Raw genomic sequence first — 11,807 nt, forward strand, 5'->3', positions numbered from 1 at the left:
CAGATTTGGTAGTTTGTGTGTTTCCAAATTGGAAAGGAAGACATAAATAATCCTTGTTTGTAGATGACATGATCTTATGTATAGAAAATTCTATACAATTGAAAACAAACTCAGTGGTTGAAGATACAAGATCAACACACAAAAATCAGTGATATTTCTATACAATATCAGTTGACGATGCAAATAAGTTAAGAAAACAATTCCATTTGTAGTATCAAGAAGAGTAAAACACTTAGGAATAAATTTGATTTAAGAATTACAAGACTTGTACACTAAAAACTACAAAATTGTTGAAAGAAAACCTAAATAAATGGAAAAATATTTCATGTTCATGGATTGGAAGACTTAATACTGTTATTAATTTTTAATTAAATTAAAAATTTAATTGTGGTTAAAAAACTCATACATAAAATTTACCATCTTAACCATTTTCAAGCATACAGTACCATAGTGTTAAGTATATTCACATTGTTGTGCAGCACATCTCCAGGACTTTTTCATCTTGCAAAACTGAAACTCTATACACACTGAAAAACAACTCGCCATTTCTCCTCCTCGTAGCTCATGGCAACCATGATTCTACTTTCTGTTTCTATGAATTTGACTAGATGCCTCATATAAGTGGAATCAGACAGGATTTGTATTTTTGTGACTGGCTTATTTCACATAGTATAATGTCCTCAAGTTTCATCAATGTTGTAGCATGTGACAGAATTTCTTTTTTTAATGAGGTTGAAAAATATTTCATTGTATGTATATACCACATTTTCTTTATCCATTCATCTGTTGATTGACAGTTGGTGGCTTCCACCTCTTGGCTATTGTGAATAATGCTGCAGTGAACATGGGTGTGCAGATATCTCTCTGAGATCCTGCTTTCAGTTCTTTTGGATATATATGCACAAGTGAGATTGTTGGGTCATATAGTAGTTCTACTTTTAGTTTTTTGAGAAACCTCCATAGTAGTCGTTAAGTTTTCCATACATCTACACCATATAACATTCTCACCAACAGTGCACGAGTGTTCAGTTTCCCCACATCCTTGCCAACACTTGTATTTTTTGTTTTTTGTTTTTCTTATATTAACCATCCTAATGGGGGTGAGGTGATATCTCATTGTGGCTTTGACTTTCATTTATCTAATGATTAGTGATGTTGAGCATCTTTTCATATACTTTTTGGACATTTGTATATCTTCTTTACAGAAATGTCTATTCAAGTCTTTTGCCCATTTTAATTATTTTATTTTATTGTCTCTGTTATGTCCTTAATTCTTCAATATGGGTAACTTGGCTCTTTTTTTTTTCATTAAGACTTTAGAGTAGTTTTAGGTTCACAGCAAAATTTAGGGGAAGGTACAGAGATTTCCCATATAATCCCTGCTCTTGCCCCCTTAGCCTCCACCATTATCGACATTCCCACCAGAATGATACGTTTGTTGATGAACCTACACTGACACATCCTAGTCACCCAAAATCCATAGTTTACATTAGGGTTCACACTTGATGTTGCACCTTCTGTGGGTTTGTACAAATGTATAGTGACCTGTATCCATAATTATGTCATCAGAGTATGAAACTTTACAGTATTTGTAATTTATAAAATGGAGTAAATTTCTTAAACTTGAGCGTAATGCTTTCCTTGGACATTTTATGAGTACTCTGAACACCTCCACCTCTCAATACTGCGCTGTTACTCATAAACAGAATCATTTCACTTTGAAGGCACTTCAAATTCCCTTAGGAAACTTTCTGAGAAGAAGAGTTCCCCTACTAATACGTCTCAATTGGATTTTCGCAAGTTCACTGCAAACCTATTGCCTACCCGTGGGGCTAAATCCCACGGTGTCTTATTTAACCTGTGAGCACCTCCAGGGCAGCAGGGCCACATGGGTTCTAAACTGTAATGGAGCCCAGGGAAACACAGCTCCCTCCAGGGCAGTCAGGACTGGCCTGTGACCTGTACTTGTGTAGTGGGAATGGTGTCATAATGAAGAACTGAGGTGCTATAGAGAAAGAAAAGCATCATGATTATCTTGGTTAGGTAAATTTTGTCAACAAAGATATGTTCTAGTGCTATTTGGAGAGCTAAGTCAGGTAGCTGCTCCTCAGGGGCCATGGGAAGATCTTCTCAGAGGAGTTGTGGAGCATCTGGAATGAGAGAAGGACTAGGTAGAGCGGTGTGCGTGCTTTTACTGCTCCCTGAGCAAAGAAGTACCTTCCCAGTATGATTCTTTCTTCATCTTCTATTTCCTTTCCTCAAATGGGCCTTCAGATTAACCTATACAACATTTCCCTCTACAGGCAAACCTTGCTTTATTGTGCTTCACTTTATTGCACGTTGCAGGTAGTGGTTTTTTTTGTTTTGTTTTGTTTTTTTACAAATTGAAGGTTTGTGGAAACCCTGTGTCGGGCAAGTCTATTAATGTCATTTTTTCCAACAGCATTTGCTCACTTCATGTCTCTGTGTCACAGTTTGATAATTCTTGAAATGAACTTTTTCATTACTATTATATTTGTTATGGTGATCTCTGATCTTTGATGTTACTGTTGTAATTGTTTTGGGGCACCATGAACTGTGCCCATATAAGATGGTGAACTTAATCCATAAATGTTGTATGTTGTCTGACTGGCCCACCAACCATTGTTCCCCCATCTTTTTCCCTCTTCTTGGGTTTCCCTAATCCCTGAGACACAATATTGAAATTAGACCAATTAAAACCCTACAGTGGCCTCTAAGTGTTCAAGTGAAAGAAAGATTCAAACATCTCTCACTTTAAATCAAAAGCTAGAAATGATCAAACTTACTGAGGAAGGCATGTCAAAAGCTGAGATAGGCTGAAAGCTAGGCCTCTTGTGCCAAACAGTTAGCCAAGTTGTGAATGCAAAGGATAAGTCCTTGGAGGAAGATTCACTACTGTAGTGAACGCATGAATCATAAGAAGGTGAAAACAGTCTTGTTGCTGAAATGGAGGAAGTTTTAGTGGTCTAGATAGAAGATCGAACCAGCCACAACATTCCCTTAAGCCAAACCTAAGCCAGAGAAAAAACCTAACTCTCTGCAATTCTATGAAGGCTAAGAGAAGTGAGGAAGCTACAGAAGAAAAGTTGGAAGCTAGCAGAGGTTGGTTCCTGAGGTTTAAGGAAAGAAGCTGTCTTTGTAGCATAAAAGTACAAGGTGAAGCAGCAAGTGCTGATGTAGAAGCTGCAACAAGTTATCCAGAAGATCTAGCTAAGATAATTAATGAAGATCACTAAACAACAGATTTTCAGTGTAGACAAAATAGCCTTCTATTGGAAGAAGATACTATCTAGGATTTTCATAGCTAGAGAGGAGAAGTCAATGCCTGGTTTCAAAGCTTCAGCACACAGGCTGGCTCTCTTGTTAGGGGCTAATGCAGCTGGTGACTTAAGGTTAAAGCCAATGCTCATTTACCATTTTGAAAATCCTAGGACCCTGAAGAATTGTGCTAATCTACTCTGCCTGTGCTCTAGAAATGGAACAACAAAGCCTGGATGATAGCACATCTGTTTACAGCATGGGTTACTGAATATTTGAAGCCCACTGTTGAGACCTACTGCTTAGGAAAAAAGATGCAAAAAAGATGCATTTGACAATGCACCCAGTCACCCAAGAGCTCTGATGGAGATGTACAATAAGATTCATGTTGTTTTCATGCCTGCTAACACAACATCCATTCTGCAGCCCATGGATCAAGGAGTAATTTCAACTTTCAAGTCTTATTATGTGAGAAATACACCTCATAAAGCCATAACTGATGGGTCTGGGCAAAGTCAGTTGAAAACCTTCTGGAAAGGATTCACTATTTTATTTAATTTATTTATTTATTTTTGCTTTATGCGGGCCTCTCACCGTTGTGGCCTCTCCTGCTGCGGAGCACAGGCTCCGGATGCGCAGGCTCAGCGGCCATGGCTCACGGACCTAGCCGCTCCGTGGCATGTGGGATCCTCCCGGACTGGGGCACGCACCCGTGTCCCCTGCATCGGCAGGCAGACTCTCAACCACTGCGCCACCAGGGAAGCCCAGGATTCACTATTTTAGATGCCATTAAGAACATTCGTGAACATTAAGAACATTCATGATTCATGGGAAGAGGTCAAAATATCAACATGAACAGGAGTTTGGAAAAAGTTGATTCCAGCCCTCATGGATGACTTTGAGGGGTTCAAGACTTCAGTGAAGGAAGAAACTGCAGAGGTGGTGGAAATCACAAGAGAGCTAGAATTAGAGGTGGACCCTGAAGACGTAACTGAATTGCTGCAGTTCCACTGTGGGTAAAATGCTATCTAACAGTATTGCATGCTACAGAGAAATCGTTTGTGAAAGAAAAAGTCAATTGATGTGGAAAATTTCATTGTTTTATTTTAAGAAATTGCCAAAGCCACCTCCACATTCAGGAACCACCACCCTGATCAGTCAGCAGCCATCAGCACTGAGGCAAGATTCTCCACCAGCAAAAAGATTATGACTCACAGAAGGCTCAGATGATGGTTAGCATTTTTTTAGCGCTTAAGTATTTTTAAATTAAGGTATGTCGACTGAAGAAAAATGAACAACCTAAAAGCTGTGAGTTAAAATTTATTAGGAGAACTTACTGAGGACTAATAGCCCCAGGGACAGCCTCTCAGATGGCTCTGAGGACTGTTCTGAAGAGGTAAGGAAGGAGCCAGGATACATAGGAGTTTTTGCTGAAAAAAAAAGGAACCGACAAACCCATGTAATCAAACATCAGAAGATTACTGCTAATAACAAAAACAGACATCTCAAGTTAATGATTTAATTGCTTTCTATGTATGGCAAGATGGAAGAGTCTGGGCTCATTGAAATGATTCCTTAGATATGCACCTTATCTGTCTAGGGCCAGTGTCCTGAGCACAGAATATTTCCTGTTTTTCTCCATCCTGAATTCCCCTCAGGGTGCACCGTGGTGTGGGGGAGGTTAGGGGGAGGGTCTGCAGTGGCTGATGGCTTGATGGTGCACAACATTCGGTATTTACTGGAATGGCAGGGACCATTCTGTTTCCACAGGTATGTACTTTCTTTTATTTATTTATTTATTTATTTATTTTTGCGGTACCCGGGCCTCTCACTGTTGTGGCCTCTCCCGTTGCGGAGCACAGGCTCCGGACGCGCAGGCTCAGCGGCCATGGCTCACAGGCCCAGCCGCTCCGCGGCATGTGGGATCCTCCCGGACCGGGGCACAAACCCGCGTCCCCCGCATCGGCAGGCGGACCCTCAACCACTGCGCCACCAGGGAAGCCCTGTACTTTCTTTTAGACATAGTGCTATTGCACACTTAATAGACTACAGTATAGTGTAAATATAACTTTTATATTCACTGTGAAACAAAAAAATCGTGACTAGCTTTATTGCAATATTGACTTTTTTGTGTTGGCCTGGAACCTAACCTACAATATCTCCAAGGTATGCCTGTATCCTTATCCTCTTGACCCATTGTAAGGGAAGAAAGTTCCTTTGACATTGTATTAATAGTAGCACACTGCCCAGAACAAATCAAGGGCTAGTCCCCTCCTCCTGCATATGGGTCAGAACTATGTCCGCAATGCCTGTTAATTTTAGATGGAATGTACCACCTACTTTAGCAATTATTCTGAGCAGTCCTGGTCCAGGGGCGGCTACTTCCAGTATCAGGTTGCCTACCAGCTGTGCTTCAAGAAGAACTTTAGTAGCTCATCAAAATTCTTTAAAATTTTCCTTCTAGCATTTGTTGTTTTTCAGCCAAAAGGCAAAGGTTAGCACGGGATGGATGGAATTTACATCTGGAAAATGGCATTCCAACTTAAGAGAGACATTGATAAACAGGGGCTGAGACGTATTTTATGCAAATAATTTGTAAGCACGTTATCCTTGAAAAAAATTATTTTACCTTCTGCTGTATTTTTAAATTGCACAGTCAATGAATAAATATATTCTTGTAAAAACTATTAAAGTGAAATGCTTTAGCAGAATTCTCCTTTGAATACATTCACACTGGTCCCAGACCCCCACCCCAGAGTTAATTCCTCTAATCAGAACTTTATGCAATACTATAGTAGTTCTTGAACTTGACTGTGCTTGAGAATCACCTGGAGAGCAAGTGGCTTGATTCCACAGCCCCCAACTCAGAAATTCTGGTTCAGTAGTTTTGGGGTGGGAAGTAAGAATGTGCTTTTCTAATTAGATCTCAGATAATGCTGGTACTGTTAGTACACAAATCACATTTTGAATAACGCTACTATTGGCATATAGTATAGAGATATTTAATACAACTTTGTGTATATGGTTTTATGCAAATGTTATACTGTTTGCATTGTTGTATAATTTGCTTTTAAAAATTAACAATGTGTCTCAGCAATAGCATCATGGCAATACATAAAGATTTGCGGTATTTTTCTAAGCTCCTGCTTAGAATATCATATATTTTCTTCTAATTTATTGCGTGCTTTTATTAGAATTACTTTTCCTTTCTCGCACAATTTGTGTTCCCTAGAGTTAATACTTGCCTTTTTTATGCTTTTTTAAATGTTATTTTTAATTAACTCAAACCCAGACACCAGCCAGAGTGTATATTTTCTTTCAATATATTCACATACATTAATTATTGTATAAATTTCACCTTTTGAAGAAATCTTTCCTCGGATACTTCTAACTTGCTAAGTCTTTACAGGCCACTCTTTAGACTTGGTATAGAACTATGAATTTTGGGTCTCTCTTTATATTAGCCCGAGGGTTGCTTTTGCCTCTGACTATGGCTGTGTTCCCTGATTCCTGATTTGATGTCTTCCTCCTTCTTGGTTTACTGCCTTGTTTTTTTTTAACATCTTTATTGGAGTATAATTGCTTTACAATGGTGTGTTAGTTTCTGCTTTATAACAAAGGGAATCAGCTATAAATATATATATCCCCATATCTCCTTCCTACTGCCTTGTTGTTGTGTTTTTTTTTTAACAGAGGAGTATTTATTTATTTATTTATTTTTAAATTTATTTATTTGTTTGGGGCTGTGTTGGGTCTTCGTTTCTGTACGAGGGCTTTCTCTAGTTGTGGCAAGCGGGGACCACTCTTCATCGCGGTGCGTGGGCCTCACTGTCGCGGCCTCTCTTGTCGCGGAGCACAGGCTCCAGACGCGTAGGCTCAGTAGTTGTGGCTCACGGGCCTAGTTGCTCGGCGGCATGTGGGATCTTCCCAGACCAGGGCTCGAACCCGTGTCCCCTGCATTAGCAGGCAGATTCTCAACCATTGTGCCACCAGGGAAACCCCCCTACTGCCTTGTTCTGATGACCATCCTTCAGTAGCTTCCCAGGAAAAGGTGCATAAGTGCTCATTTCTTTGAGACTTTGAATGTCTGAAAGTATCTGTTCTGTTGATGGTTTGTCTGGCTATAGAATTCTAAATGTTTTGAAATTTCTTGATGATATGCCTTTGTATGGAGATTTTTCACCATTGTGAGTACTACCTGGAAACTTTCGATATTAAAACCCACATCCTGGGACATTAAACAAAATACTTTGATGATTTTCTTCCCTTTATTTTCTCTGTCTGTTTTTCTGGAACTTTTATTATTATGTTGGAACTTCTGGATTGGTACTCTAATTTTCTAATCTTTTATCTCTCTTTGTGTTTTTGGTTTATCCTCTGGGAGGTTTTCTTAATTCTGTCTTCCAAATTTTCTGTGTAATTTTTCCTGGTTTTGATCATATTTTTAGTTTCCAAGAGGTATTTTTATTCTTTGAATGTTCCTTATATACCACAACTTCTTTATCCATTCATCTGTCAATGGACACTTAGGTTGCTCCCATCTCTTGGTCATTATAAATAATACTCCAATGAACATGGGGGTGCAGATATCTCTTCGACATAGTGTTTTTGTTTCCTGTGGATATATTCCCAGAATTGGAATTGCTGGACCATATGGTAGTTATATTTTTATTTTTCTGAGGAACCCCTATACTGGTTTCCATAGTGGCTGCACCGATTTACTCTCCTATCAACACTGTGCAATGGTTCCGTTTTCTGTACATCCTCACCAGCACTTATCTCTTGTCTTTTTCATGATAGCCATTCTAACAGATGTGAGGTGATATCTCTGTGTGGTTTTGATTTGCATTTCCCTGATGATTAGTGATGTTGAGCACATTTTCACGTACCTGTTGGCCACCTGTATACCTTCTTTGGAAAAATGTCTATTCAGATCCTCTGCCCATTTTTTAATTGAATTTTTTTTTTTTTGCTATTGAGTTGTATGAATTCTTTATATATTTTGGAACTTAACCTCTTACCAGATGTATGATTTGCAAACATTTTCTCCCATTCCATAGGTTACCTTTTCGTTTTGTTAATGATTTCCTTTGCTGTGCAGAAGCTTTTTATATTAGATTTTGATTTATATATTTCAAAGCTATTCAGTTAAATCCATAAAAAATCATGATTATTGTATCTTCCTGATGTATTGAAATGTGCTTGCATAGTTATTAATATATAATAATCCTCTTGGGTCCCTCTAGTAAATTTCATCTTGTATTCAATTTGACATTAATATTGTTACAGTTTATTTTCCATTAAGCATTTTAAATATCTTTTTTAAAATTGTAGTATAGTTGATCTACAACAGTGTGTTAGTTTCAGGTATGCAGCAAAGTGAGATATTCTTTTCTCATCCCTTTGTTTCAACATTGTGTTGTAATTTTGAGCCTGTTTTTTAAAAATAGCAAGAGTTTATTTTTACGCTCCTCAGTCTGTGAGTCTGTCTTCTAATATAAATTTTACTTATTCATATTTATTGTTATTTATGATATACTTAGGCTTGTTTCTACTCTTATTTATTTACTCATTCTTGCTTCTCCCTTTTTTCATTTGTCTCCCCATTCCCCTCTATTCATTCTTGAATTGATTGTTTCTCTATTTTTTCCTGCTATTAGAAGAAATAATGCCATACACATAATTAAGCTTACATCCAGGCTCTCTGTCATGTAATTTTGCAGTGCCCTCTTAATATCCTGGAGCTAACAATGTCTTATCAATTAATATCTACATCTGTATCATTTGGCTATTGCTATGATGATGTTTCATAACAAACTAAATAACCTAAATAAACCCAAACAATAGCCATCTTTTTCACCATTCATGCAGCTATGCAACGGAATTGAGGTTCAGCTGATGTAGACTAGGCTTGGTGGCACAGCTCTGCTACTCACTGTAGCTCTGTGGGATGGTTGGAATAGCTTTGCTTCAGGCTGTGGCAGTTGGGTGGTTCTGCTCCATGTGTCTCTCATTCTTTTCTGGGAACAGCAGGGGAGCTGGGGCAGGTTCTTCTAATAGCAGTGATGGAGACACAAAAGAGTAAGCTTAATCCTGAAAGCCCCTTTCAAGTCTCTCGTTGATTCATAGTGGCTACTAGGCACGGAGTCAAGGGGTGAAGAAATAGACTCCAGGATATTAAGAGGGCATTGCAAAATTGCACGACAGAGAGCATGGGTGTATAATCCTATTACTAAGGAAAGGGAGAAATGTTAGAATAACGACCCAGTCTACCAGGACATTCTTCCCTTTAACAAGATGCATTTAAAAAAAAGTATACAGTTCCTCCGTTATTCCTACCTGTCATCTTCTGTGTTGATATTTGAGATTTTTGTTGTTCGATATTAAAAATGGCTATTATTTTTAATCTAAACACATATACTTATTGAGATAAGGACATATAGGGCACTGCATGGATCTGAGTTCTTGCAGTGGAAGCTATGATGTGCTGATCTGAAACTCCATCAGGAATGAAAGACTCTCAGTTGTAGAGAATGCTGCCAGCAGCCAGTTTTCAGCTCTCAGCCACCATAAAGGATTACCTTGACTGAAGACAGCTGCCTTGACAAGGTCATGCCCTCTTCCCAGGTGGTCACATTCAATGACTGTTCAATACAAGGGTATAAAAGTCCAGCCCTCGTGCCCCAGTTTGGGATGGGTCTGAAGGGTAATGCAACTGTTGGCACTCCTCAGAGAATCAGGTAAGGCTTCTTTCTGTTGATATTGTATGACTGCCCAGCTTCCGCCTCATCTTGCTCCCTTCTCTTCCCCAGGTGTTTATCCTCGGAGCACTCCCTAACAAACGTTTTTACACACTGACCTCTGTCTCGGGAATAACTTGTGTTGGTCTGAAAACTGCTAAAGGTCTTTCAGTATTATGCCTTGTGGTTTTATGATCCAGAGCGTATACACACAAGTAAGAATTAATTCTGTTAAGATAGATGGGTCTGCTTACCTGTCCTCCCCCCCATTTTGGAAAATGGAATGTTGCATGTAATCGTCAAACGTGATTGACTTCATCAAAATGTATTTCCAAAGCAGTATGTGGAAGGAGTACTTCTGAAAAATCAAACCTTTTGAAAACACCAAAATGGGAAAAGAAGTACTTATCTGCTAAATAGTCATGGGGAATTATGTACAGTGAACCTACACATATACAGTGGGTCTTTTTTTTTTTTTTTTTTTTTGCGGTACGCAGGCCTCTCACTGCTGTGGCCTCTCTCGTTGCGGAGCACAGGCTCCGGACGCGCAGGCTCAGCGGCCATGGCTCACGGGCCCAGCCGCTCCGCGGCATGTGGGATCTTCCTGGACCGGGGCAGGAACCTGCGTCCCCTGCATCGGCAGGCGGACTCTCAACCATTGCGCCACCAGGGAAGCCCCAACAGTGGGGTTTTGATATTAATTTACAACTGGTGTGTAACTTTGAGAGTTTTCCTTACTCTATCAGGCCTAGATTTCTCTTCTCTAATTTAGGTTTTATTGGTGTTTTTCCATGTAGTGGACATGATGAAGCTTTATTTGCATAACATTTTTGAGGACACGGAGGTAGAGTATAGGCCAAGATTTCTTCCTTGAAAGAAAGTGAAGGGAGTGTTGAGGACAGTAAGATTCAAACAAAGAGGGGATAAGAACTCTACATAAATTCTTGGTGAAACAAAGAGAGAATGAAGTTCTGAGAGTGGAAATGCATAATGGATCTTTATCTTGGGATGTCATTTGGGTCCAAAAGGGGGAATTCTTTTGGGCGTGACATTCTAGGGTTCTTAGCCAGGTGCCTTTGGCTCAGCTGAATAGCTTTTTCTCAGTTATCATAGCATTACTTTTTTTCATGATCCAAAAATGTTGTAAACCCTCAGATATCAGAAACTTCTGGAAAGAGCTATGATCATTTAAGCAGAGAAAAGTAAGTTCCAACTTTGGGGCATTGGTGGAAAGCACCAATAATTGCATAGACGTGTGAAGAGCACTGGTGGTCAGAGCTTACTGATGCTAGCAGGTGGGCAAGAAAAACATTGATAATATGAACTCTTGTGAGAAACTAACAAAGCTTATCGGCTCAGAGCAAACACCATATTATCATCACCCAGGTTCTTCATATTCCGTCTAGCTGGTATACTCTGGAGGCAATCAGGGTCTGTTTCTCCTCCTCTTTCTCCTCCTCTCTCTCTCTCTCTCCTTCTTTCAGAATGCATATTTGTATTTTGGATTATCTCTTTCCACGTGTTTTGATGCCATTTCCTTCTACCCGAATCTGATCTTTCTTAACGACCTATTGTTAGTTGAAAGTAATGTATGGATCTTGTGTAAGTAAATAGAAGAAAAAAAGAAAGGAAAAAAAGAGGAAAAAATAAATAGATTTACCCCCAAAGACAAATCCCTTGATTGTTTAAAAGGATAAATTTATTAATGTCTTTTAATTGACTTTTTTCCAAACAGGATTATTTTGAAATCTTGGGCTCATGCAAATTTTTATAGGCACACTAGGGGGC

Source organism: Delphinus delphis, chromosome 6, assembly GCF_949987515.2.
Source record: "Delphinus delphis chromosome 6, mDelDel1.2, whole genome shotgun sequence".
NCBI lineage: Eukaryota > Metazoa > Chordata > Mammalia > Artiodactyla > Delphinidae > Delphinus > Delphinus delphis.